Source organism: Odontesthes bonariensis, chromosome 16, assembly GCF_027942865.1.
Source record: "Odontesthes bonariensis isolate fOdoBon6 chromosome 16, fOdoBon6.hap1, whole genome shotgun sequence".
NCBI classification, from domain to species: Eukaryota; Metazoa; Chordata; class Actinopteri; order Atheriniformes; family Atherinopsidae; genus Odontesthes; species Odontesthes bonariensis.
The window spans coordinates 18,198,710-18,225,569 of NC_134521.1; the positions used below are offsets into that span (position 1 = coordinate 18,198,710).

At 41.2% G+C, this 26,860-nt stretch overlaps 1 long non-coding RNA gene across 1 annotated transcript in view; it reads left to right on the plus strand.

The window, feature by feature from the left end:
- Nucleotides 1-286: 286 nt before the first annotated feature.
- Nucleotides 287-26,860, plus strand: part of LOC142401203 (uncharacterized) — a 42,129-nt gene continuing 15,555 nt past the window's right edge. The window contains exon 1 of the long non-coding RNA XR_012773094.1: nucleotides 287-679. This is a non-coding gene — a long non-coding RNA (uncharacterized LOC142401203). The remainder of the gene's footprint in view (nucleotides 680-26,860) is intronic.

The following is a 26,860-nucleotide window of genomic DNA, read 5'->3' on the forward strand; positions in this document are numbered from 1 at the left end:
CCGGAGGAGGGGGTGGCCGCGGCTTATTATTGGAGCGGGAGACCGAGAGAAAGAGTGAGAGAACAGGGAGGGAGGGAGGGAGGGAGAAGTGGGGGTTGAAAGAAGCTGGAAGGTATTATGGACTGTTTCCTTGCCTTCCTAGAAGCTCAGAGCTTGTTCCCTCCCACTCAGAGTTCTCCAACAAAGTAAAGGAAACGCTGAAAACTTGAACCTGCTATTCTCTGGCTGCCTCGGCCTTCTAACCAGCTCACTTGTTTTCCTTCCCGGCCGCTGCTTGTGTACGTTTCTGCCGCTCTCGTTCTCGCTCCCTCTGTCTGCCTCTGTCTCTGGGCTGTGTGTAAGAAGATCACTTTGTTTCCGTTGCCTTTTTCCGCGGTGCTGCAGACACACATGGAGGAGAGGATTGAATTTGAGGAGATACTGACGGGGGTGCACAGCTGCAAGACTACCCTCCATCTCCACACCAGGACTAATGCACTCCCCCTCCCTCCCTCCCTCCCGTCCTCACTCTCCTGCTCTCTGTCTGTGTGTGTTTGACTCTCGCTCTGTCGCACTCTCTGCTTTCTGCCTCCCGGAGGGGTGGGGGGTGCCATATGGGAGCTCTGAAAAATTAAAGTGGATCGGAGATAGACGAGAGAGGAATCTTTCAATCTTGGGCTCCGGTGTCGGGATCTGTATGGTAAGTGCTTCTCTGTTTCTCTCAGAGCACTTTTCAGAAGTTCTGTTTCTGAGACTCCACACATGCCTGAATCCAGCGTGCGTTTCTGCGTTTTTCTTGTCAGTTAGCTGTTTGAGGTTTTTGTTGTCGGACTCTCACTTCACAAATCCTCTAAAAGTTCAAGCTAAAAGTTTTTCGTTCACCTCACTCCGACATGCTTAACTTAGTGTTTGTTTGTTTTTTTTGTTGGAATTAATTTGCGCGCTCTGGCAATCAGAAGGTTATGAATTGAAGTTTTGAGGGTCAAGGTGGAGAGATGCGGGGGGATGGAAAGGAGGCCTCGGGGATGGGGGGAGAAGGGATTTGGAGGGGGTCAAAGAGAGCGGCACTTGGCGGAGGAAGCTTTGTAAAAACTTTTTTTTTTTAGTTATGTCATTGTGAAACATGTGACTGACTTTTTTTTTTTTTTTGCTGGAGCTCGAATGCAGGGGATCTGCAGGGGAAGCAATTTCTCTAACTGACCAAATTCATCAGTAGTTCAGCGGTTTCACCTTTTAACGAGCTCAGAATATTTAACATGTGCTGGAGTACGACTATAACACACTGAGGAATATTTAAGACGCGCACAAAATGTTCCTCTTACTCTGTATTTTAATCTTTGGTTTCTTCAACAGACGTAACAATAAAGAATTGTGAAAAAAAACAAGCATAAAGGAAGGAACGTGTCGTTGAATAAGTTCAGATGCAGAAACAGGCCTTCAGTGTCAAAGTTTGCGATGCCTATTCTAGACGAAGCCTCGATCCAGATTTTATCGGCCTTTGATGAAAAGCTTCAGGAATCCAGATTGTTTTGTAATAGCTTTATCAAAAAATGACTGCCAGTGCAGATCATTAGCAGTCTGCTTGTCTTCCCAGAATGTTAAAAAGGGTCATTGTTGGTTTTGTTGCTACCGCACACTAATACTTAGCTGCAGGCTCCCTGAATAACCCCTTTGTCTGATAAAATGAAGGAATACCCCTGGATCTGCATATCCGCATTTGTTTCTGTGTAGATTTATGGAACATTTTACCAAAAAAATGTTAAGCATGACTAGTTATTGCAATTGAAATTCTAAGTGAATTTTATTATTTATAATATGGAGTCAAAAAAAAAAAAAAAAAAAAGTTGTGTAACAATGGTGCACAGTTGAGGTAGAGGAGTGGTATTTCCCTTAACAAAGGTGATCTTTACGAAATCAGAGCTTTTTAGTAAGGAAATCGTGGTTTTCTTTTCTTTTCGGGTTAACAGTGTATTTAACCCCTAAGACATTACAGATAGCCTTTCCTCTTAAACGTGTGCTTTTGAGTGCAGTGAACTGTTTGAAGTGAGCCAACTCGTTTTGGGCAGCTGCTGAACTTCAGAGCCGGGATTTATGTGTCTCACCTTGATGGTTCGTTGCCTGTTTGGAGGTTTGACCTCTTCCTTGTCTCGCTGAAGAAATCAGAACCCGTCTCTGTCTGACTCATACGGCACCTCCCTCGCTCCCACTGTTCATTAGACATCTCAGCAACATGGGAATGAAGTGCCATGACTTGCAGTAATGGGCTTATTTCTGTCGTGAAAGGTGCTTTTAAAGCACGATTTTAAGGGCTGGAGTTTTGCCTGTGTGAGTGTATTTTTGGTCTGTTTAACTGAGAGAATGCAGGGAGCCTTGTGCTGGATTTCAGACACTACCGCAGCTCCTTTATAAATACACATAAACTGTGTCTGCAGCAGAATCTTTTTCTCTATTTTGGGCATGTAGGTCACAGTCTAATGGGGCAGCAGAACCGTCCGCCTCCGTAACAAGGTTTTGAGAATATTTGGGATCTGGAAAAGAGGTGGCTACTCTCTTTGACTGCCTGTCAAACACGAATATCCTGCTCAGCACTTAGAATTAAAGAACGGCTTTCGCTCATATTTGTGTCTGCAACTCCAAAGCTTCTTTAATCATTTTTGTGTCAGTTATTTGAAGCACAAAAATAGCTGTCCCCATTTCAAAGAATTCAGGTTAAAAAAAACCCATAAAAACAAGTAAACTGAACAGAAGTGCTGTTGAGTCTCTAGATGACGATAGCTGGGAATGTGTCTTCAGATAACCTGCCTGATCCCCACAGCTAATTTTTAGCCTCTACCTCGGGCCTCTCTGGTTATAAATTAGCTCGCTTGTTGTGTGCAAGCAGTGGAAAGGGAAAAGCTCACTTAGTAGCAGTGATTTATTAGCTGCTGGCCTGCTGCTGACATGTGAATGACACAGGTGCCATTGAGGATGAAAACAGAAACTCAGAAAGCAGGCAGGATCTGACTGATCCAGGAAATAGGTGGCGGTGTCCTTCTCTGCCATTCGACCAAGAGAGAGAGACCGCATGATTTACACTTTCGTGTTCCTGTCGAGTTATTCGCAGGACACGTGTACAGTGCCACGCTGCGTTCAGTTTATGCTAACCATGCTCTTAACAGATCTAAAGAGCTACATCTGCACCACTCCTGCTCAACTTGACTTATTTTCTAGTTAAAATCCCCCAAAGATCTTTGGATAATAAGTTAAACTGAAGCACCTTCCAACAGCTGTGCAAAATCAAGAGATGTCATGCTACAGTATATGCTATATACCGTACATGCTAAAAGTCATTTAAAGATCATTGTGTTATCCATCCTGTAAGTTGAGTTGTGCGTATTTCCATTACAACCATAATGCAAGTAAGATAATTTTGTTAGGCTGTTTTTATGTATGACAGTCCCAATCTGGGTATTATCTTACTCGAGTTATGATCAGATTACTAGAGTGCACGTAAAAGCAGCGAGTTGACCCCTTTGCCCTCTCCTGCCCCCTTCGCAGCACTCTGTAGGTAAACAGACGGCTCCAGTTTTCCAGTGCTAAAGAAAAAGGGTGTGAGAAACACACCACGCACATTACTGATTTGAATGATGACTGGGAGGCTGCTGTGAACACACCTGAGGTCCTCAGTAACGGTGAAACAATAACTGAGCTGTGAGTGAATGAAGGGATTTGGCTCATTTTGACTTTTGCTGACTAATGTCGGCACACAGTGTGTGACTGTGAATCCATGCTGCTTGGCAATGGAATATGATGGGAAAGGTTATTAGAATAACAGTTCATCACCGTGGAAGGCAGGAAAACAGGAGCCTTGCCTCCCCATCTTTGTGTCCTCTGTGTTCACACAGATCAGACTTGACATAATCACGACTTTCAAAGCGAGTCTTCTCCAGTTTATTTATTCAGCTTTATCATTGCCTTTGTTCTTATTGTGACAACATCCTGCTAAAAACTGAGTCCTCCCGACGTGATCTTCCGTATGATTATCCTTAAGCAGGAGTTCCAGCAGTTTTGGATTAAAAAGTGTTAAACTGAAAGGCCAACTTTATGCTTCTCGTGCCAGTGGAGCCACTGCACTCTCTGCATCAGCCTCCATGTGACCACCACTGATCTGGCACAGTTTGAATTCAGATGGCAAAGGACATTCTCAAGATGGAGATTTCACCTTTCGCTCATCATTCTGCAGGCAGAGATAATCTCGGGGAAAGTAGTAATTACCCGGAGTCACATTCGGTGTGAATGCAGCACGCCATGATTTGTCACAAGGGTTTTTAAACGTATTCCAGGAAAGTCTTGAAAGCTGTTTTGTCTCTAACCGTATGGTAGAGAAAAAAAGTAGAAAAGGGAAAAGACCATTAGTTTAACTTGATTTGATGGCTAGCATGAAAAGGGAGATTTATGCAAGAAGTGTCATTCGACACTACGATAATGACGGATGATAACTGTCATAAGTCGGTCATTATTGAATTATTAATGACTTGAGCCAAGTCTTGGGCATTGTCAGTGGAAAGTAAAACAGATGTTTAGTGTTCACTGTTTGCTGTGATGAATTAATACCCATAGCTGTATATTGAATTTAGACTATTATTATCATATGAAGAAGAAAAGTAGAACGATTTTTAAATTTTTATATTTTTTCGTTAGCCTGAGATGAAATTTAAAACGTTGTTTGGACACTAAATTACAGCTTGCACGCACGCACATGCACGCGTACACACAAACTCACATGCAGCATTGAATACTGGCACAAATGGCCCCAATGGGTTGGTTATTAAGGGGATGATGTCATGTCTATGATGGAGACTCTGTGTCTCTTTACCAGTGATCCATTTCTTATCCAGCTGTCCTTTCCAGCCCAACGCAGAGAGAAATGCAGAACAAAAGAAAAATAAGAACATTTATGCTTCATTTTCCTGCCTTTAAAACATAACCAGCATTACACGTTTTGCTTAATTTAACTGACGAGGGCGCCGCAACACGACACGAATGAGATTTAGTGCAAATGTGAAAGAAATATTTAATATCAACGAGTAAAAAAAGAGAGCCTTCTGGTACAGCAGCTCATTCGGGTGGTGTCATCCCAGAGACTGGAGCAAGGGGCTGACCCCAAGTTTAAACATAAAGAAATTTCATTTCAAATAGAGCTGACCTTTTTTTTTTTTTTTTTTTTAAACCTTTTTTTTAATTACTTGGCTTTTATTCTGCAAAAGTTTTTCATGCCATTTTGTCTTTGAGCAATTTTAGAGATGTGGGTTTTGGACAGCTGCCTGCTTCTTAGGTCAAGAGATCATAATCAATTTGTCTGCCTCTCTTTGAGCCAACAGGAGTTTGTTCTCGTTGTTTGCAAGCCGAGGGGTCTCAGGACTTCTTTGTGAGGTATGTGTGTGCGTGTGTGTGTGTGTCCATCCCCTGTGTTTGTAGCCACATGATTCTCTTTGTACCTTTTTCTTTTTTTTAAACAACTCTGCTTCATAAACGATCCCGTCTTTTGTGGAGTTGGGGGTGGGGGGAGGGGAGTCCATACTGCGCTCAGGGGTACACTGGGAAATGGCTTCCATACATTTAGTATTTCCTTTTTGAGGGCAGTGCGGTGCGGCAGGGTTGTCACGTCAAAGCTGTGCTGCGAGGGGGGTGGAGGTGTTGGATAATGCAGACACAATGGGCTAAGTCAAACATTAGGAGTGAGACAAAGGACACTCCACTCAGGTCACTGGGGGCCAACTCTTCCCATTATCTGAGGGAAGTGATCTTAACTGAGGGAGTTTTTAAACCCATCAGCAAATTAGTGGCTGTGCTGAGCTGCTGCTGTGTGCTTGGGTCATGATCGAAGCCTTGACAATGTGTCTGTTTATAGAGGTTGGCTGCGAAGCACAGGATAGCAGTCACAACACGACATAACATGGGGCTGGGTTAGCAGCGAGCATGCTATCATGGCCGTGTTATCATTGTTACAACCGTGGTATTTACTCATGGGAAGCACAGGATAAGTTATTTCTCATCTGCACTAAAAACAGCACAAGCAACATAAGTCAAAGGGTAAGCTGAGGGTTCCTACACCATATGCGACCAATTCTGGTTTCAGATGAGCCAAAACGAAAAAAAACCCCAAAAAAACTTGTGTCTGTACAGAGTAAGTGCTAAAACTTAGTTTTAAATAAATCAGTTGTAGTTTTCCCCCTCGATAGTAAGGTATAATCTTTTTAAATGATCGAGTAAACACATTTTTAGTTCCCTTGAATTAAAAATGATGTTTGTTTTTTTTACTGAGGAAGGCATGGCCTTTTTTAATGGACTTCCTAATAAACTGCTGATAATTATTGCTGTCAATGAATCTTCTGATTATCACAAGACAATCCCGTCACAAATTCATGAGAAAAATAATTAGAAAATAGTTGTTTCACAGTGATAGAAGAAAGAATAGCCTACAGATCTCTGCATTGGACAGAGAATATCTGGGATTCTTCCTTTAAACATGTTTTAAATCACTGGTCAATGATGGGCAGTTGCTAATTTATTTATTTTTTTAGCAAATTATTGCTGGCTGAAATAATTGAATCGGGGGACTTGCCACTTTAGAGCTCAGGTGTAGATCAGCTTTTAGCATCTTTTATGAGCTAAGCAGCCTGTCAAGTCCTCTAATTTATTACTTTAAAACAAGGTGTCAATTATGTGGTAATTACACGCTCTTAAAGCTGTTGCTTAACTGCTTCACATCATCAACATTTATGCAGTTTCTCAGTAAACATTTAATTTACTTTGCGGCTGTTCGGCCACTAAGAAACGGCACAATCAAAACAATGAACCTTTTGTGTAACGAAGACGAAGGATCGTTGAAGAAGCCACCCCAGATGAATAAATAGATTAAAAAAAACAAAAACAAAAAACAACAACAAGTAAACAAATGCAGCCAAGCAAACAAACAGAGCTCTATTTTAAGAATCTTTCAAATGGCTCAAGTGAATGTCAATACTTGCATGTGGTTATCCAACTGTGTGTCTTTTTCGTATGAAACTCTATGCGTGTTTGTGTGACTGAAGGGCCATTATGGGACAGGCTTTTAAGGGAGATCTGGGAAGTGGAAACCTAATACTGCCCGACTGCTGCTCTTGTGTACATGATCCCCACAGCTGCTGGAGAGAGAGCAACAACGGAGAGGAGAAAAGGGAAGAAGAAGGGAGGAGGGGGCAGAGGAGTGCACGGTGCGCTCAGTAATTAGTTGTCTGGTTTTGTATTGACCAGTCTGGTGCTTAAGCCTTGGGGACTGTTAAATTTGCTATTGAAACTGAAAGGATTATGCACCCAAAAGAAATTAAACGGGAGCAATAAATAGATTGTGGGCCACATGGTGGACTGCAGTTTTTGTTTTCTCTCCCTGTAGCTCCTTATCCTTCCTCCACCAGCCTTCGTTTTTCTTACTGTTTTTTTGCCACAAGCCGCCGTTTTTCGTGATATTGGGGGAAATTGAAAAAAAAAAACATTAAAGGGTCATGACAGCTTTAAGTACTGGTAATGACTCTCCATTTTGAGACCTGACTCCTAAAAAGCAAACTGGCACACTTCCCTGCTCTTTGCCAACCTTAAAATCTTGAGTCTTGTGGGGGCTAAGTTTAGGCTAAATCTAAAAACATTTCAGTGTGTTGGCTGTGGCTGAGGGGTGTCATGCGGGCGTGTAATGAAATCGCTTTGAATGGAGACGTGGTGATTGCAAGTGGGAATTGATGTCTCCTGGCCAAGCCGCCTCGTGGGAGGAGAGATTTGTGTCTATGTTTGCTCCCACCGGGGGTCGGTCTTCTTTATCACAGTGGCCGTGCTCTGGAGGGGAGCATCTTCCACGTGCCTGCAGATGCTTCTGGCCCAGAGAGACGAAGATTTCTCTTCAGATCAATGTCCACCAATGACACCAGTTTTACTCTCTTTTTGATAAGTGGGTGCTGAAAATGGAGACAAAAAAAACCCCCATCAGCTTTGAATTAGACGGTGTCACAGTTTCCTTGTCATGCCCTGCAGCGTCTGTTACGCTGCCCAGCGTTTCAAGGAAAATTTATCTAGCTGTTACATAAGGGATCAGAAGTCAGCATTAGCCTCCATCTGCATCGCCCACATGAACCTGCTGAACTGTGAGTCTTGAGAGTATCTTGTGGATGTTAGAGGGGTGATGTCATGTTCTCTCTCACTGTTTGTGTAGCTGGCAGGGGCCGGCATGCTGCTGGAGAGGGTCACACACTATGAGTCAGTGAAGACCAAACTAGCCCAGTGGGACGTTGTACAAAAGTCTCTTTCTTTTTTTTTTCTTTTTTTTCCCCGCCCCTGCTGCCACAAAACTCTGTGGTGTTTTTTTTTTGGTAAGTTTCTGGTTTTCCGTTTATTTCTGTTTTGCCACAATGGTTTTGGATATTGCTTGTGATAATATGCTTTTTCATCTTTTTGTTTTTTGGGACTCTTTATCACCAAGTCGTACAATCTGGTTACGATCCCTTTACCTGATCGTCCCAACCGGAGGGACTGGGTTCACAGTGACCTGAGCAGACTGATGGAAAAGACATCATAGATACAATATCATGTTTTTTTTTTTTTTTAAATAACACCAAGTAAGGTTTTGTGTGACATCCCACAGCTGGATAACTTCACATTAAAGATAACAGTGCAAGAAGAATAAGCTGATTTCAGCACAACAGCACGGTCAAACTTTATAACATATCATCAAGTTGTGTCGTTGCAGGAGGTCCCACAGTGACTGTTCCTAACAAATATCACCTGTGTCTGGAAGGGGCAACCAGGGGAGGCCAAATTCCCTGCTGTGTGATTGGCTCATTCTAAGTAAAAACATGTACATACACATCTGGCTGTGCGCTAGTGATTAGCATTGACAGATGATTTCTATGCAGTATAATTCACGGGGCCCGACACCCCAGCAGTTGTGTAATGAAGCCCAGGGTTCCTTACCCCAATGGGGCAAAATCGGGGGGAAGGAGGAAGAAAAAGAAAAGACCAATCAAAGGAAACTCGGGGGAGAATCATGTCTCTGCCAGGGACTTTTGGCCTGATTCGCACTGACTGAATTTGTATTAATGCAATTAACTCAGACATGGGATGGCCACAATTAAATTACTCTGCAATGTTGTTGCAAAATAGTGAGCCGTTTGCCCTTCATGCAAAATTAGTTAGGATTTTTGTTGTTAATCTGTTCTAAAACAGATATAGGCCATTACTTTCATTTAGTCTACACTTCGTAATCAGTCGTAGAATTTAAAGGAGCACAAATTTGCTGGTAAACAGACTCTTGCTTTAAGAAACAACCGTTGTAACGAAATATTAACTTCTAAAACATTGCTCTTATTTGCTCGTAATTGCTCTTATTTTTATTAATTTTTCAAGAAAACCTTTGCTTCATTTGTGAATCACTGCACGGTGCTGTTAACAAAGTCATAAAAACATTGGAGTTATTCGAATAAATTCGAAGTCGGTTACGACAAAAAGTAGACATCTGAGGTAAATCAGTTTGGTAAAATAAGGATAAAGATCGCTGTAGTTCATAAAGCCATGAACTTAAGTGATAAATGATTTTAATAGGATTACTGGGATTAAAATGTGAATATCCTTTCTTTTACTAAGCTAAATGAATTGGATATTCATGTTTTTCTCCTTCTAACATCTTGTCAGGTATGCCTGATTTTACTTGTATTGTTTTTGCTGTGCTGGTCGCTTCAGTCAGTGTGAACTCTGAAATTAATTTCATAATCAGGAGATCCAGCAATAGAGACCCCAAATAATTGTTTATTTTGCGGAAAAAAATGTCTTTATTTTCCATCGAAATGTGCTTTTCTCTTCTTTAGTCACTTCCTTACATTAGTTTAATTTTCCTCATTGTGTTGCTCAACATGTAAATTGCCTAGGGAACATTTCAGAAATGGTGTGTGACGTCTGTTCTGAGACTATGAAATGTATTTTTCGTTGTGGTCCCTGACTGAAGGAGAATGAACGATTTAATGTATATTCATTCCAGGCCTGTTTGCAGTGAAAGCAGTAAATCTGAAAAGGTGTTATTCTGTGCATCTTTGTACAACAGTGGCTTTCCCTCAGATTGCGATGGCAGACTTCTGGCTGCTGGCGTTTATCTGCAGTTATATACCGAGTAGTCTGAGCCCCCCCCCCCATTTAGGGGTCCCTGTCTTCCCCTCCCCTCATCCTTCCCTGTAATAGATGGTCCCCTCACGATCGGTTTGAGCCCACCTTTAAACAGCCAAAGGGCACTGGGGTTTGTCTCCGACCAGACGATGGACTGCAACAATAGGAGCGTGTAACATTGTCTGTGTGCGCACGGAGGCCCACAGCTGTCTGAACCACACGTTTAAACACGTGATGGCGTTGTGTTGACGCGGCTGGCTTCAACTTGGGCCTGCCAAGTATCAGAGACAGGATATAGGACATCCAGGGTATGCAGACTTACTCATTTTCAGTATCTTGGTCTCTTTATCTGTTTTTTTTTTTTTAATCAACTGCTGTTTCTCCAACATGGCTTCATGCTTCACGGGATGCTTGATGCGTCCGCCTCTACATCACGTTCAATGCCGTTTTCATGCTTCCTGCTGTTTGTCTTTCAGGACAAACCCTTTGTCTGGCTGATCCCTTTATGCAGAGTGGCTGGGACGTAGCCAGCATGGAGCAGTTCGTGTGTGTGTGTGTGTGTGTGTGTGTGTGTGTGAGAAATTCACGATGAAGCATCTCAGAATACGTGTATGCATTTCTATTTTGATTAATAACTTTGACTGGGCTTGTCTGGGGAATGGAGGGATCGCTCACGTGTGTCACGCTGTTTTTGACTCCTTTGTCATTACTTTATGTTAACGGTCTCTTGGTGCTGATATTCCTTTATCTGTCATGGGGAAGGATGTAGTATCCCAAGTTTTCTTACCCTGTGGTAGCTCTGGGACAAGGATCTTGCTTGTTTTTATTTTTTCTTCTTTAGCATATTCCACATTCATATGGAAATGGGGGGCAGAGGAGGGACAGAATCCCACACCAGCTTGATCTTGTCCTGAATAGCTGCCAGTGTTTGGACTGACCCTGAGCTGACTTAAAGCTACTGGCCAGCCTCTGCCATCTGACCACAGAGCCGAGGGCCAAGCACATTTTTAGCTCTTTAATACATCTTATGTCGCTGCATACATATATTTAAGATGATGCTCATAGCCTTACTCAATGCAGTTGGATACGCTCGAGTATTTGGAAACACGAAACGCAGTGTTATTCTCTGTCAGTGTTTGACACATACACAGACGGCCATGCCTAATCCCTGGGTGACCGGGAGTGTTGCAGTATGTTCCTTTTTTTTTTTTTCTGTTTTATCTCACAAACTCCTTCTTTATTTCACTAACCCTCACGGATACAGTGACTAAACCACGGTGCACTTTTACTATCAACTAGCAGATTTTAAGGTTTAATTTATGTTCATGTTCATCTTTTTTTTTAAAAAATTTCCAATTGAACCGGTCAACATATCATTCAGTAACAGTAAGAGTTTATTTTATCTACATTATTTATTCGTTCCTTGCCATTTAGGAAAATTCAGTTTTGAGTGTCTTTGCTTTATTCGAGTTACTCGAGATTAAATTCAGGTGGGGCATGAAAAAAAATTTTATATGAAAAAAATCTTTTTTTTGGTTTTCTGTGGGAAGATAAATAATATAAAAAGAGTATTTGAATTGTGCATGCTCTCCAAGAAAATGAATTAGCTGGATTAGGATAATCTGCTTTTGACCCTGCAGTCTGTGAATTAATATTGTGTTTGAGATGTCCCGTTTCTAATAAAATTTGAGTGTGCTTCCTTCTCGGGCATCTCTGACACAATGGGCCTCACAGACCGAACCGCTGCAGTAGGATCTAGCAGCGGGGATCCATCAAACAAGATTTGTCTCGGTGGATATGCTGGTTTTGTCCTTTAGGATTAGAGGCCCACCACCCATATTAAACCCAAGCCTAAATTACTCTGCCTTTAACACATATAGACCGTTAGCAGAAGTGTGCCTATACAATTTTAATTAGTTTTCTTTCTTTCATTTCTTTCCTTTTTTGTTTCCAAAATTACCTCTTCAATGTGAGGAAAGCATTTTACATAAAAAAAAAAATAATAATAATGTTTTGGCAAAGAAATGGTGCAAAATGCTTTTCTCATTCAATTTAATTTAATTTAGAAATTTTCAAAACACCAGATTTAGTTGTTTTTCATACATCAAAGTAACACTTATTTTTCAAATGTGACTTTTTCTTATTTTACCACTGCACATATTAAAGATAATCAAGATATTATTTTACCAATAAATTGGGATATTTTCTGCTTGCAATTGAATTCTTTGTATTTTTCAGGTGGCTGTAACGTCACGTCCGCAGGAACACACACTGGTGTGTGTTGCGGCTCAACTTTGAAGCAAAAGTGTCTCGGGCTATAAAAAGAGCAACGTGTCAAAGGAGGGCCTCAATGTGTGTGTGCTGTTTTGTCTCTCCATTTGCACCCATTCAAGAGACAAAGAGTTAAAGAAGCAGACGATGGGCTTGTTAACACACACAGGCATTAGTAAATTAGTGTGTCGTTGCGAGGGAGGGGACACTCCTCTGGTGTTATGACGGGAGTCTTTCACTGACGATGCACTCCACTCCAGCCCTACAAGTGTCCGGCCGCTGAATAGAGAGGATTTGTTGCTCTCCACCTAATTAAACAGTGCTTTGAGAGGTGGTTATGTTGAGGAGCCCTTTGTTCCAGTCCACCTTGAAAAGCTTTATGTTTTGACTTTGGAGACAGTGATGGTCCGGCCCAGAGACCCGGCCACTCGCTGACAAATATGGGAGCTGGTTTTTATACACAATGATCACAGCATCAGTGGTGTCCAGTGAAGGATTTCTGCTCATGAATTGGTGCGAGTTTTAATGTAAACGGTGATTGGTTTTTCGAGAGATGATGTCGTGCTCAAAAATTCTGATATTCGGTGAAAAAAAATTCCTTGAAATGTGAGGATGTGGTGAGACAATATGTAGCAGCTGACTGCAGGGGTTTTAGGAAATGATGATGCCCTTTGTGCAGCAGCCTGTGGGCTTGACCTGAGGGATGGAGACCCACGCCTGTGTGACTCTGAAAAGGGACACCACATCAGGAGCAATGGTGTCTGAGTTCAAGTCAGCCTAATCTGTTGATATGGAAATTGGTCGTGTTTGCGTTTGCCTTTATTAGAAATGAGATCTCAGGGTGTCATCCTAACCTGGGAGGACACGAGAGAGGCATATTGGTGTAATTTGTAAAGGATGGAATTCATTTAGATTTTTGACAATTTATTTAGTTTAATTAACATTTTTCTAGATTGATTTCTTTTCTGTGAAAAGGCCAAACATCTCCGGGGGTTTTCATGCTTTAGACTGACGAGGCCTTTCACCCAGACAACCCCGAACAATTCCCTTAGTTTAGCTGTCAGGGCAGTTTAAGTTTCGCTTTATGAAGTTTAAAAAAAAAAAAAAAAAAAAAAAAAACGTTTTTAGATGTTTCTGATTTTTTTTTTTTTCCCTCTGAGCCATGTAGTCACACAGTCTGCAGGGTGGCCAGTGGCTATCTAACGAACACCGAAAGGATCAGTTCAGAGAGAGCCGGAACTTCTCAGCCTTTGCAGACTCTCTTGTGTTTGCTTTGCTTTGCTGCCTTGTAATGACGTGTGAGTGCTGCTGACACGGGCTTTCGTCTTTGCAGCAGCAAGAGGAGACGTGGAGCAGCACTTGGCTTTTAGCTGCCTCCGTCTCCAGGCAAGGTGATGGCCATGATGTGACGCTGGTTTACTTTTCTGCTCCAGGTTGCATCTGTCGTCCGGTACAGTGCGTCTGTAGATATGTGCGTGGCAGAGATGGTCACGCGGCAGAAAAAACAATGCCGTTTTAGGTAGTTAAATCATTTATAATGTCATTTAGTTGCATTCACTTTAGTATATGCCAGGATTAACAGTGCCAAATCTAGAATACTTAGTTAGATTCACTCTTCTGAGGGATATAGGAAACACACACACACTTCATTAAAGGAATAAAAACTTTTTCTGTATGTATTTCATTGTGCAGTATTTCAAGGCACATTGAGAGAGATAACATCAATTCAAATTGGTTTAAGAAGTCTAAAATAGTTTCAGCTGGAGGTGGAAATATTAAGAAAGCTTACTGGGTATATTTTTATCTTCTATTATGAGCAAAGCACATCGTCCTGTAGTTTGAGAGTTTTGTACCGTTGTCAAATACCGGCTGGTGAGTAATGTGAGACAGGAAAGGCTGTCTTTGTGGTGGATGTAGCCGAGCCGACCCTGTTGGAGCGTTGTATGTTGGTTCAGTCGGGGGGATCCTTGCCCCCTCTGTCCCACAGCCCCCTTCTCCGCCATTGTTCCTGCTCAGATCAGCCAGCTCTGTTTTCAACGTGCCACTTCTGTTGTTGGTCCGTTTTCTCATAACCACAAAGATGTACGATGTGCTGCATTGTTTGGAGACTTGTGCCTGTTTTATCTTAAAGTGAAAGGCACTGCAGTTGCACATTATATTCTAACATTTTCAGGATTTTGCCATTTTTCTTACTGTTTTTTTTGAAGAGGCATTATAGGAGTGATACTTAAGTAATCACTGCCCATTATTTTTTTGCATCACCGTTTGTCATGAGTATTTACATCTGCAAGGCTTTGCTTTCATACGTCATGCGCTTTGATCTTAAAGTAATTAAATCTAAATGTTGATTGCGGCAAACAGGTTTAGCTGCTTATTTGCAACATTGTCCCCTCTGTTGTCTAATTGCATAATTTATTATCACATTAAACTACTTTCTTTTTTTTAAAACCAGCGGCAGACCTCCTGGCGTAGCCCGTTGGTTTCGTGCTGTCTGGACGTGCTTATTTGTAGCTGCAGTATTTTTGGACGCAGACTCGTAATTCACTGTCGGGGCAGCCTAGATTGTTGTGTGAACACAATGCATTTGCGTTTTTTACTTCACTGGTTCCTTTGCTTTCCTTCCTCTGCCTTTGAATTTGCTCATTTTCTGCCCTATTTCGTCCCCCCCACCCTCCCCCTTTGATTGGCCCCTGCAATAGCAACCTCTCACATGGAGCATGGGAGCTAGAACTGCGCCGCTTTACAGGCTTTGCTTTCTAAATTTGAATCCAAGGATTGTGTTTCTAACTTTTGCTTTTTTTAAAAAAAACATCTTTTAATCAAATTGAATTATTTTTAAACCCTGTCTGGGACTGGCACGGCTGCTAAAGTTTCGTAACAGATTACTAGAATGCATTAGCTCTATTCTTTTTAATATTCGACCATGATGACACATCATTGTCCCGTACTTGTGACCATTTATAAATAAGATTCTGTGTATTTCTTCTACAAAATTTGATATGTAGAATCATAAAAAAAATTGTTTTGTGGGGTTTTTTTTCCACACAATATTTCATAACATTTGAGCAAGGCAAAATAGAGCATGACAATTCATTAAACTATGGTGGCATTTAAACAACAACAAAAAAGGTTCTACTTGATACATCAGACGGAACAAATAGCCACCTCCTCTGAATGGTTAATATTGATATGTTGACAGTGATCGTCTCACCTTTAATTAAAGCTGTCATCGAAGCTCTTGTCTTCTCTCCCTTGTCAAAAGAGTATATGCTTCACCCTGAACCTCTTAATACAAAAGGGGGAATATGTAGAGTAATATATTTTCATACAAACTAACATCATTTTACCTGCGTAAGAATAATGATTCGAGTTTGGTTGTTGCTTTCAATTACAGGACCTGACAAAAATCTTCTTCTTTTTTTTTTTTAATTTTAACTTGAGATGACTGATCTGGATATTGTTTCTTGTAATTCAGTGATATGTACAACACCTCGATTATTTTTTGTTTTTATATTTAAGACTCGTTCTTATGCCAAATGAGAAAGCAGTTCCGAATTTTTTATTTTACCTCAAACTGCAACTTTTAGAGCCCAATTGTCTCTTCTTTATTTTAAATATATCATCATAAAATTGAGGTTTTTCATACAGATGGTGCTCATTTTATTTTCAAGCTTGTGACTGTTTTTTCTTTCATTTATTAAAACCTCTTAATTACAATTACAGTTTTGTCAGCTGCTCATTACTTATGTATTTTAACTTGAAGTTTTTAAATTCCTCTATTACATGATTTTAGCTTTTAGCTCTTGTGGAAAAGTTGAATCATTCAGTGAAGAACATTTCCCACCTGCTTATCCACCTTAAACCACTCTCATTGTAATTCAGTTATCAGTAAAGAGTGATGAAACCAACTTTTCAACACTGGACTTCACCCCAAAATAATATGAGGCCACATTTGGATCAAACTTTGCCAGAAATATTAGGCAGGAAATTTAGTTTTTGATTAGAAATGACATTCTTACAAGTAGTGAGGAAAGAAATCGCAGCTCTGGGCCCACATCGCAGACCTGAGAAGAGGGAGGGCAAAAAATGCTTGCTAAGCTATCCGTTTCACACACGCAGGGACAGAAGGTTCGATATTCATGCGATCGATGAATGAAAAGGCACAATGGCAAAATCGGACGGGCTCCTTTTCAAATCCACGTCTCCAATGTCCCCCCCGCCACCCCTCCACAGTCTGCAGTCGCTGGGCGGCTGGTGTAGCAGGCAGAGAGAGAAAGAGAGAGAGGAGAGCAAGGGTTACATCAAGGCTGCTCCCTGGACCGTGCAAACAAGTCTAGACCAGTGACCTGTTCAATGGCTCCTTTTGAGGAGTGGGGCAAGTTCGGTCAGAGCGAGGAGAAAGGCAGGCACAGCCTCTTTTCACTGCCCGAGCAGCTCACAGCCCGCGATCGACAGGAGGTAAGGAGGGCCGGGAGGGCAGGCATCTGCTTCCATGGTTACGGGCCGGGTATGGGGACCCTACTATTGAGGAAGCTCCGTTCTCATGCTCCCACAGAGGCAATGTCACGCATTTTAAAAATGCGTCAGGTTGGGGCGAGGACCACATCCAACAGCGGTAGAGTCGCTCTTTGAGAGGGGGAAACAAAATGATAGCACGTCAGGTTTAGGAGAGGGGAAAGAAGAAAAAAAAAAAAAAAAGTGAGGGGACGCCAGGATGGGGGTGGCGGTCTGTGCTTGAGAAAGAAAGAAATGCATCACATGATCACGGCAAATCCAAATTCAAAGTAAGATGTTTTTCAGCAGTCTGCTGTGATGCTTGTACGTTTTCTGGGTTTACAATTTTTTTCGCAGCTTTTGTGGGGAATTTGTTTTGTTCCGTGGAAGCCGGTAGCACAGATGATTTATACTCGGAGGGAGCAAAGGTCAAGGTTTACGTAGTGAACTCCTTTGTTGAGAGGCAGATATCATGTTAATGAGGATTCTCTCCAAACAGCAATCGCCTCACATTAAACATAAAAAGAAGGGGGGTAAAAAAAAGAGAAAGTAAATAGTGTCAGTTTTGTTTTGTTCTTGCTTTTTTTTCCAGCAGAAAACTTCACCCCTCCAAAATGTGCGCATTTATTTCCAAGTTTTAACAGATCAGCTGGAGCTAAGTCTGCATATCTGTTGCACTAATAGAATGTGAGTGTGTGAGGGCTTTGGATCAGTCGAATACGAGGAGTCACATTTGTTTGTTGATTTGTTTGTGTTTGGGTACAAGCTGTGTATGTGTGAGTGCGTGTGGGTTGAGTTGAATGGATACTCTGGGCTTTCCTTCATGAAGGAGGGGTGTGCTGGAACGTTGAATTTGGTCATGCAGCTGACGCTTTGCCCCCTAGCACACTCCAAACAGAGTGGACAGATGGTCGGCCCTCAGGAAGGGCTCGGGGCGTTTGGATTTGCTCGAAGACCGTGGGAAAGTCTTTGGCTGACTTCACCTGCTCAGAGGGCTGATGTGACTGGATTAAACGGCAATGAAAGAAGTGAGAAATTAAAACTAACAAGAGCAGCGGCGTACGAGGCTTTAGCACAAGTCGGAGCATTTTTCTCATTTTGCTTATGAGAAAAAGATGGAGCCGAGACCCATGAAAAGAAAACATTTGTCATTCGAGTTTACATTTTCAAGAACAATAAACATGACTTCTTTTATTATTGTTGTGAGTGTGTGTGGAACAGGAAACGGGGTGGATGGGTTCGTTCTTTTTTTCCTTGTTTTTTTGGATATGTCTTTGTTATTTTAATTGGAAACAGTTGATTCTCAGTTTGCTGGGACATTAGACAACATGTTTGGCTATCTCGCCCTCTGCTTTTGATTATCTCACTCTCAGAGAGAGACGGCCCTGTGCATGCTTTGATTTATTGTTATTTAAGAAGAAGAAGAGGGCTTTTTTCAGGCTTTTATCTGATTGACTCTAAGATGCATCCACGGTTCAAATTCATACTCCCCAAAAAAAACCAAAGGGCTGTGCGTGTAATGGGTCATTAATTATGCATTTGAAGTGAGATGGATTACCTGGGCTGAAACATTGTCTTATGCTCATATCATTTTGAGTGTAGGTGTAGGAATTTATGAAGACGGCACTTAAAAGTGTGCTGACAAGTGTGAACCTCCCATTTCAAGCCATGGAAATGGATTATCAAAAACAAAAATCACTGTCATAACTGAGATAATGATCAGTGTGTTCTGAAGCCCGGACAGGTAGCTCTTTATAGAACAAACTGCTCAAGGATCCCCTTCTGTGGAAGGAAAAAACAGATCCCTTCAATCTAACACCATCAGCTGCACTGCACTGTTGATGTCGCTTCATTTTGCATGAAATGTGATCTGCACTACTGTGACCACCTCAGTAGTTATTTTGAATATTTCAAGAATGACGTGTGTGTTCAATTCTATGCACGTTGAAAATTTATGGCAACATTACAGTCATAAATGTTTCGTTTCTGGCGGTAACTCAGTGCAAATATCTATGTGCACTTACAAATAATTGCGAGTTTATGACACCTGTTTGGGTTTCTCCAAATGTTGATTCACAACCACGAGAAGCGTCGATTGCTGCCACTTTGACTGCCTTCCTCTCAATGAAATGCTCCATTGCAGTTTGACTACAAAAAGCAGAGTGCTTAAGAGTTCAATTTAGGTACGAGTCAAGTGCTCTCCATCCGAGAAGGGTGTCTGTGTACGTTGTTGGGTGGAGGGGGCTGTGGAGGACTCATCAAATGTGGTCATGAGCTAAGCTTGACTTTGCAGTGTGTGAGGGAGCCTTTGAATTTTTTTTTGCATGGTGCAGCTTAATTGCAGGTGCTCTGTGCTTTGCAGTTTTAGCCGGAACTTCCCCTGCTTTTGGGAGGGAATGGTGGTTTTTCCAGTTTCATGTTTGACAGAAATGCAGTGGGAATTCATTTCAGAGGTGCCAGTGATAATGAGAGGGCCGAACAGGATTTAGATGAAATTGTTATTCTTTTTTAGTTTTTTTTCTTCTCTCAGGTCAAATTATCACAATCCGTTGAATAAATTACAGAAGTTTCAGCTTTTTTCCCCCTCTAATTATAAATATGTCAACTGTTCTCAGATCATAAAAAAGGTCTCGTATTTGAGCATGAAAGCGGTAACTAAACACATTTTCTGTACGACAGCAGAGTTGTTTAGCACTGATGGAGCCGGTCTCTGACAGTGGACGAACACTAATTGGGTTACTGGAGCTCGTTCCCTATTCACTCATACGCGCTATATAAATACACACTTAGAGACATTTTCTGCTCTGGCCTCGCTGACCTGTTCACATCATGGTTTATTTTTATAGTGGTAATTTGCCATTGGCTCCATGGTTTGGTTTCAGAGGCCCACACCATTAATCATGGAGGGCATTACTGCAGTATAATTACACTTACTTTGTGAGCATGTAACATTTCCCCGCATATGTGTTCTCTGTCTCTGCTTATAGCACACACAGTCAGGATAGTCAGCTACAAAGCCTGCTGAACACAACAGCAAAGGAAAGTAGAAAAAGCACTCGCCGAAATATCATGATAAATGAAATATCCTGTAAGGTGCTCGGGTCATTGTCCTTTTTAACCATTTATGGAAAAGAAATATGACAACAGGATCACCGCTGATGTTGATTGACACCAGAACATCCTCTTAAAGAATGTTGTTTGGAGGAACTTGAGCGAGCGAGTAACAAAAAGTGAAACCGCAAACGCCACGTGAAACAATTGAATGTGTGTTTCGGAGGAGTGATGAGCACATTGGAATCAGTGACAATGCTGTGTAACCCCTTTAAGATCATTATTCCACACAAAATGCACCCCGGGGTGTGTGACACATTTCTGAATGGGCTCTTCCGCGGGATTTAATGGGTTAACACCAGACAAAGGGAGCTGGGACCATGTAGCTCAGCAGGGGAGACCCCAGTGGAAACACCAGGCTGTTTTATAATCCCTGCGCTGTCCCATCCCGTTTGCTTTGCCTGCCATCACAGATGACTGACAAGCACTCTGCAAGTCGGCATGGCTTTGGGGTGAGAGGAGCCACATGTTTTCTACTTGAGCACATCTCTGCAGAATTTGATTTGCAAACTCATTGGCACACAAAAAGACACACAAACATCTCCAGGCAATGTGAGGACCCTTTTACGCTTTCGTTAGAAGCTGGCAAGAGAAATGATAACGAAAGACAAATGGTTTAATTCCAAATGGATGGAAAGGAACTTTGGACAGTTGCCTGACTTTACTTTCTTGACCAGATGTATGCGATTTCATGCTGTCAGCTCTGGTTCATCATGCGTATCTTGAAGTATCACGAAGCGTGCTACAGTACTACATAAGTACAAGGATATGGGGTTATTCTGAAGTCTAGAGGCCAAGCTGAAGAAATACAGATCATTTAACAGTTGTAGTTGTCAGTTCCACTGATGTTTGCAGCACATATTTTAGTTGTGCTATATTTACCCAGTCACAGTCTGGCTGCTATTTTGCCGTGTGTAATATCATTGCCATTTCACAGACTATAATTGCATTTTCTAAAAAAGATAAACTAAAGCAATTGTATTTCCTTTGATCAGAACCATGAAGTGCTTTCAAACGGTCAAATGCGTGCTTGAAAACAATACTTTACTCTTTATTTACAACAGTCCTAAGCGGTTTAAGTTGGTAGACTTATTTAAATTCCACACGTTAATGAAGAGAGAAGTCTTTATGTGATCCAAAAGAGATTTAGCTTTTCTCTCCAACATATTTGATTAATCCAGGCGTATTTTTAGTGTGAGTATATAAATACCCGTCTTTTACCAATTTTGGAGAAATTATATCTTTCGAGGAGCAGTTTGGTTCTTATCTACTAGATATTTATCCAAAAAAAAAAAAAGAAAACAGGCATTAAATCCCTAACTTAGAATTAACCTGTTAGAAAAATGAAATCTCATGAACATACATATCCTGCTGGTAAAAGAATTGAATGTCAGGTATACCGCACCTATTCCAACAGCTTTCTTGTTAAGCCAAACAGTTAGACTCACTTTGGTGCTATGTAGATGTAGTTTAACTAAATAATTTGGCCGACATCATGGACTGAAACGTGAACTTTTCTTTCAAATCTTCTTTTCGCCGTGTAAATGTGTCATCTTTTTATTTTCGGTCCTTGTTTGCAAAGCTGTTTGAATTAATTCTGCTGAAAAAAAAAAAAAACTTAAATCCAAAATGAATGGATGGCCATAGGTTTTTGTTTTTATATGACAGTCTTGTCAGATCAGAACATAGCTTTTCAGCCATGCTTAAATTAGTTGTGACCTCATTGGTACTCGTATGAGGCACTTTGATCATCTCCTAGATCTGGAGCATGTTTGTGGACCCACTCAGACGGTGCTTAAGAAGCCATTTACTAGCTCATGGCAATTTTCAGTGCTCATTTATCTGCTGATTTATCTGCAAGTCACCTGTTTTACAAGCCACAATCTGAGCTGTGGAGCTGTCACACTACACATCAGATTTTAATTGATCTCCTCTTGCTTATGAGTTTTAGCTTATTGACTGGTCCCACCGAATTGAATCTGATTGTTTTGGAAGGGCCTAATTACAGCTTTGAATCAACAGTCATTTTTCCATAGTCCTACACTAATTGGCTAATTTCTGGTGTTCTTCTTCGCATTGTCAGGCGATTTATTTTTTTTGATCGTGAGAGGTTGTGAAGAAGGATTATCTTTTGGAAGGCATTTGGTGGGGACTCATAGAAAAAGTATCATTCTCAGCCCACTAAATGAGAGGTCATTCTGAATGATCCACTCGAGATGGCCTTTAGAAAATGATTTGTGCATGGCAATGCTCTGAGGCTCTTTGTATTTAACTCATCGGTCTCTACAATCTATAGAAACACACATCAAATTGTTTTCACTTTGGAATCTCATCGTCGTGATGTGTGATAACAACAGAAGACTGGATAACCCAGACAGATGTGACAGACTTGTACCTAAGAAGAAAAGCTGTGTGTGCACTTAATGATAAAATAAATCAGAAGTGATAACAGAATCGTGTATTTACTCTGGATTCATTGGGAAGTGTTTTGAATCCAGCGTGTCTGAGCCTCTGGAGTTTAAGCTCACCTGAACTGACTCGTTGTCTTGCCTCGGTGTTTATTATTAAGGTTATGGGTATGCATTTTAGATGCAGGAATACCAATAATAAGCTCATAGCATTAGCCTCCATCGTTTTTGCTGTTGGATGATGAGTATTTGTCCCTTGTTACCACAATAATCTTCCTTCTAATAACGTTCAGAAAATGGCTAAATCAAAAACCAGAGAATATATCTCTGTTATTTTCCCAAAGGAGTATGTTCACAATTTAACAAAAGACAGTTTATCTGCTCCTAAGAAGGGGGCTTCTGAAGAGACAGTTTGTCTCCCATATATTTTAAACTGACTGCAAATATTTCATTTGTGTCAATACCTTCATCTAAAATCACCATCTTCATCACCTTTAAATCTTGATGCATTACTGATTTCTGTAGTATCCTTAGCCCCTTAATCTGTACACTGCATGTGTATTTTTTAATGACATTTGACTCATCGACAACATTATATTTATTTGCTCTTAATCCCATTATGGTGTAAATGGTAGTCTTGCTTTTCTCGTCTGTTTTCCGTCGTAATGCCTCAGCAGCCTTGAAGGTTACAGTGGTAATTAAAGCACAAAGCCAGATCGGGAAGGGAGGTGAGCTGAATACACAATAAAAGATTCCAGGACGACGGTGCCACACGGTCCAATCCATATTAATTGTTTGAATTAATTTGAAAATGCTCAGGTCAATTAAGAAGATGCATTCCTCTGGCTGTGTGTAATGTCATAATCATCGATCCACAGAGGTTACTTTATGTACCCATGTGTAGGATGCATTTATGCTTCTGAAACTCTGCCGTTTGGAATTCATTAGGTATCGATCCCTTTTGGGAAAGGTAAAAGCACGGTCTGATGGCAGCTTTGTCTGAAGCCAGGTGATCAATTCAGTGCCATTCACAAGCAGTCCTTTTTACTGTTACTGTTACTCATCAAATTTTGATTCTCTACCAAAAATCACTCGTTTCTGTACCATATGGCAACTTGAAATTCAGATGCAGCAGTATATACTCCAAATAAACCCTTTGCATGTCAGTAGTAGAAAATCATTTTTTCCTGCGGTAATGTCAACAGAAGCACTCGTGTCTGATTGGTGCAGTTTTTTTGAGATTTGAATGAGGTTTGGTTGCCTCAGCACAGCCTCTTCTTCTCCCCTCCACTCTTACGATCTCAGCCTTGCCCTCCATTCTCCCTCCCTGTGCACGGATTGGCTGTCAGTGAGTCAGCTGCAGCCAATGAGATGCGTTGAAATCCCAGTGTTTAGTCTGGTGCTAGGCAGCAGGATCAACAGACAGGTGGGTCAGGCAAAGTCATCACCATTGCTGGAAGTTTAGCAAAGCACTGTTAGCTTTTAAAGTAACATTATCTGAGGTTAACAGTGTCTGAACAATGTTTCTATAATCCTCAAGAGTTAAGTCGGGGTTTTGAGCATCAGCAACTCTCCTTTAAGGCCAGAATGCTGTAAAGAAACCCCTTGAGAGAACAAAGAGCTGTACGTGTGACTGTAGTTTAACATACTGGTTACACGGATGTTTGTTCTAACCAAAATGTATGTTAGTGGTAGAACAATAGAATTGTATGTTGCTGGACACCGAGTGTGTAGTTTATTGTTCATGTTGACAAATTATATTTGTTCTGAGTGATGTATTTTTTCTTTTGTGAATCCTTGTGGCTGAACACTGAGGAAAAGAGGCCAGACAAGGGGGGGGATATAACCAAGCCTCTCAGCTGGGATAACAGAGATAAAGTACATACTGTGTACAGCCTCAACGCCCCTCTTTTTCCTTTTTTCACTCTGCAATGTAACTCAGGAAACAGCCATCCAAAATATTCTGTGCAGAATGTCAGATTTCAGCAGTTTTTTATTATGTTACTCCATTCTTGGCAAATCAAGTCGTACATTCAGACACTATGAAATGGCTGAACCAGTATGTGTCTCATCAGACTGAACTTCACGAACTTGCGTCTGGATTAACCTGTTGGCTGTTTTCTTCATCCTTAAATTAATGGAGATAAGAGCTTTGTGCTGTGTCCCTTAGGCCTGTGGAGAATAAAATAGCTATTTTCTTCATTCAGAGTTTTGGCTGCTGGTCTACACGCTTTTGTTAAAGATATGAAAAAAAATATGCCGTGTTTTAGACTTTAAGGATTGCCCAGTAGAACAACTTCTGAAAATAACTGCATAGAGATAATGCTACTTAATTTAAAATCTGTAAGGGCACGTTTCTTTGTTGACTTCAGTGTACGTTAACGGGACATTTTGTTCATCATATGATGCAGTCTTTTCTGCTTTTTCAGAGCTGTGCACATCTAAATTGTTGTGTCGTCTTTCTTTGTCTCTCCCTCCCCCGCTGACAAAAGATATATTACATTTTATAGATTACCAGTTTGAAAAGTCTGTCTGATTTTTTTTTTTTTTTTCATCCCTGTCTGGGTCACCATGGTCCATGCCATCCCCAAGGGAAGTCCTTTACCCCCCCGTTCTCATTTGAACTTTGACCCCAGCCTCCTGCCTTCCAGGATATGAAATGACCCTCTCGGTGTGAGAATGTTTGGAACTGTTTTGTCTGAGTCTTCATTGTCGACTAGAGCGGATAAGAGGCTCAGATGGGTATTTGGCCATCTTTTTTTTGCAGTTCTGAAAGTTCTATGTCAATGGTGATTAAGTGGTGTAAGAGGATCGAGGCTGAATCTGAATTTTCACTTTATTTTCTTGATTTTATTTGTCTGTGAAAGGGTTGCGTGACATGGAAATAGAGGGGACACGGTGGTTACCCATTATCTTTTCTTCCAGACACGACAGATGTTAGACAGATGTGCCAATCGAAGAGGATGATAAGAATGGCTCATCAGTGAGCAGATTGGTGCAGTTTGCCTCTGGGTCCCCTTATATAAGAATTTCCTGCAGCAACTGATTAGCAATAAATGGTACACAGTTGTAACTGAAAAGCACAAACATTCATATTAGTTTGTTACTTCAGCGAAAAAGTGTTAATTTATGTAACCACGAAGGATTTTCCACTTCGATGGGACTGCTCTTTGATACGACACATCCAAAGTTCGTGGCCGAAGGTATACCACACATCTCAAGTGCTTTTTTCAGACGGCTGTGGAAATGTAAGCATGTGACAGTAAATACTGCGTAACAGGCTGCTGTTGATAAAAGGTAATGGCAGGAACCACCCATGAATCTGTAGCTCCTTAATTTAATGCTATCAATACACTAAAACGCGTTGGGATAGAGTCATGTTTACCATTGCAATGCATCATCCTCCTTTTTAATGACACTATAATGGGTTGGGAACTGAGGATGCTAATTGTTGCAGTTTTTCAAAGGAAAAGCACAGGATTTAAGCTGCTCGACACTTCTTGGTTGTCGTTTTCAGACTCTCCTCTTCATAATGCTCCATACATTTTTTTTTTTTAATAGGAGACAGATCTGGACTGCAAACACAGTCTGGGTTTGTGAAGCCACGCTGTTGGAAGTCATGCAGAACGACGTCCGGCATTGTCCTGCTGAAATAACAACGGCCCTATAACAACCAAAAAGACGTCACCTTGATGGTAGCGTTTGTCTCTCCAAAATTCCAAAATACGCCTCTGCGTCGCACATTTGCAAGTCATCCATGCTCATTGACACAGATGCACCGCCATAACAAACGCAAACGCTGGCTTTTGCACCTTTTAATGAGAACAGAGTGGATGGTCTACCTCCTTAAATCCACAAAATTACACTTTTCATCACCAAAACCAGAACACTTAGTAAGCTTGACTCGATAAAATACTACTTGTCAGCTGTAGCACAAAACTCTTTTTACTCTCTTATTGTAGACCTGACATTCGTCTTTTCCCAAAAGCAGCTGATACATAGACTTATCTGACTGTGAACGTATGGCTTCCCCTTTGTGTAATACAGTTTCAGGTTACATTCCTGGATGCAGGACTGTATTGAGTGATAATGGGATTTCTAAGGTATTCGTGTGGGCATATTGATCATGGTGGCATGACCGATTCTCGTGCATTCTCGTCTCAGCTGAGGGATCACAGGTGTATCCAGCAATGTTTCCTTACAATATAATGCACTGTGGATGTTAAAAGATCAAAGTTCTCAGCAGTTTTGCATTGGTACATATGTTTTTTTTTTTAACTGATCAACGATTCTCTGTCAGGGTTTGTCACAAAGTGGAGAGCAATGACGCATCGTTGCTTGAAAAGACTAAGCCTTCGTAGGATGATCCTTTTATACCCAATCCTGACACCCTCACCTGTCATCAGTTTATCTGCTGATTGTTGAATCTTGTAGAG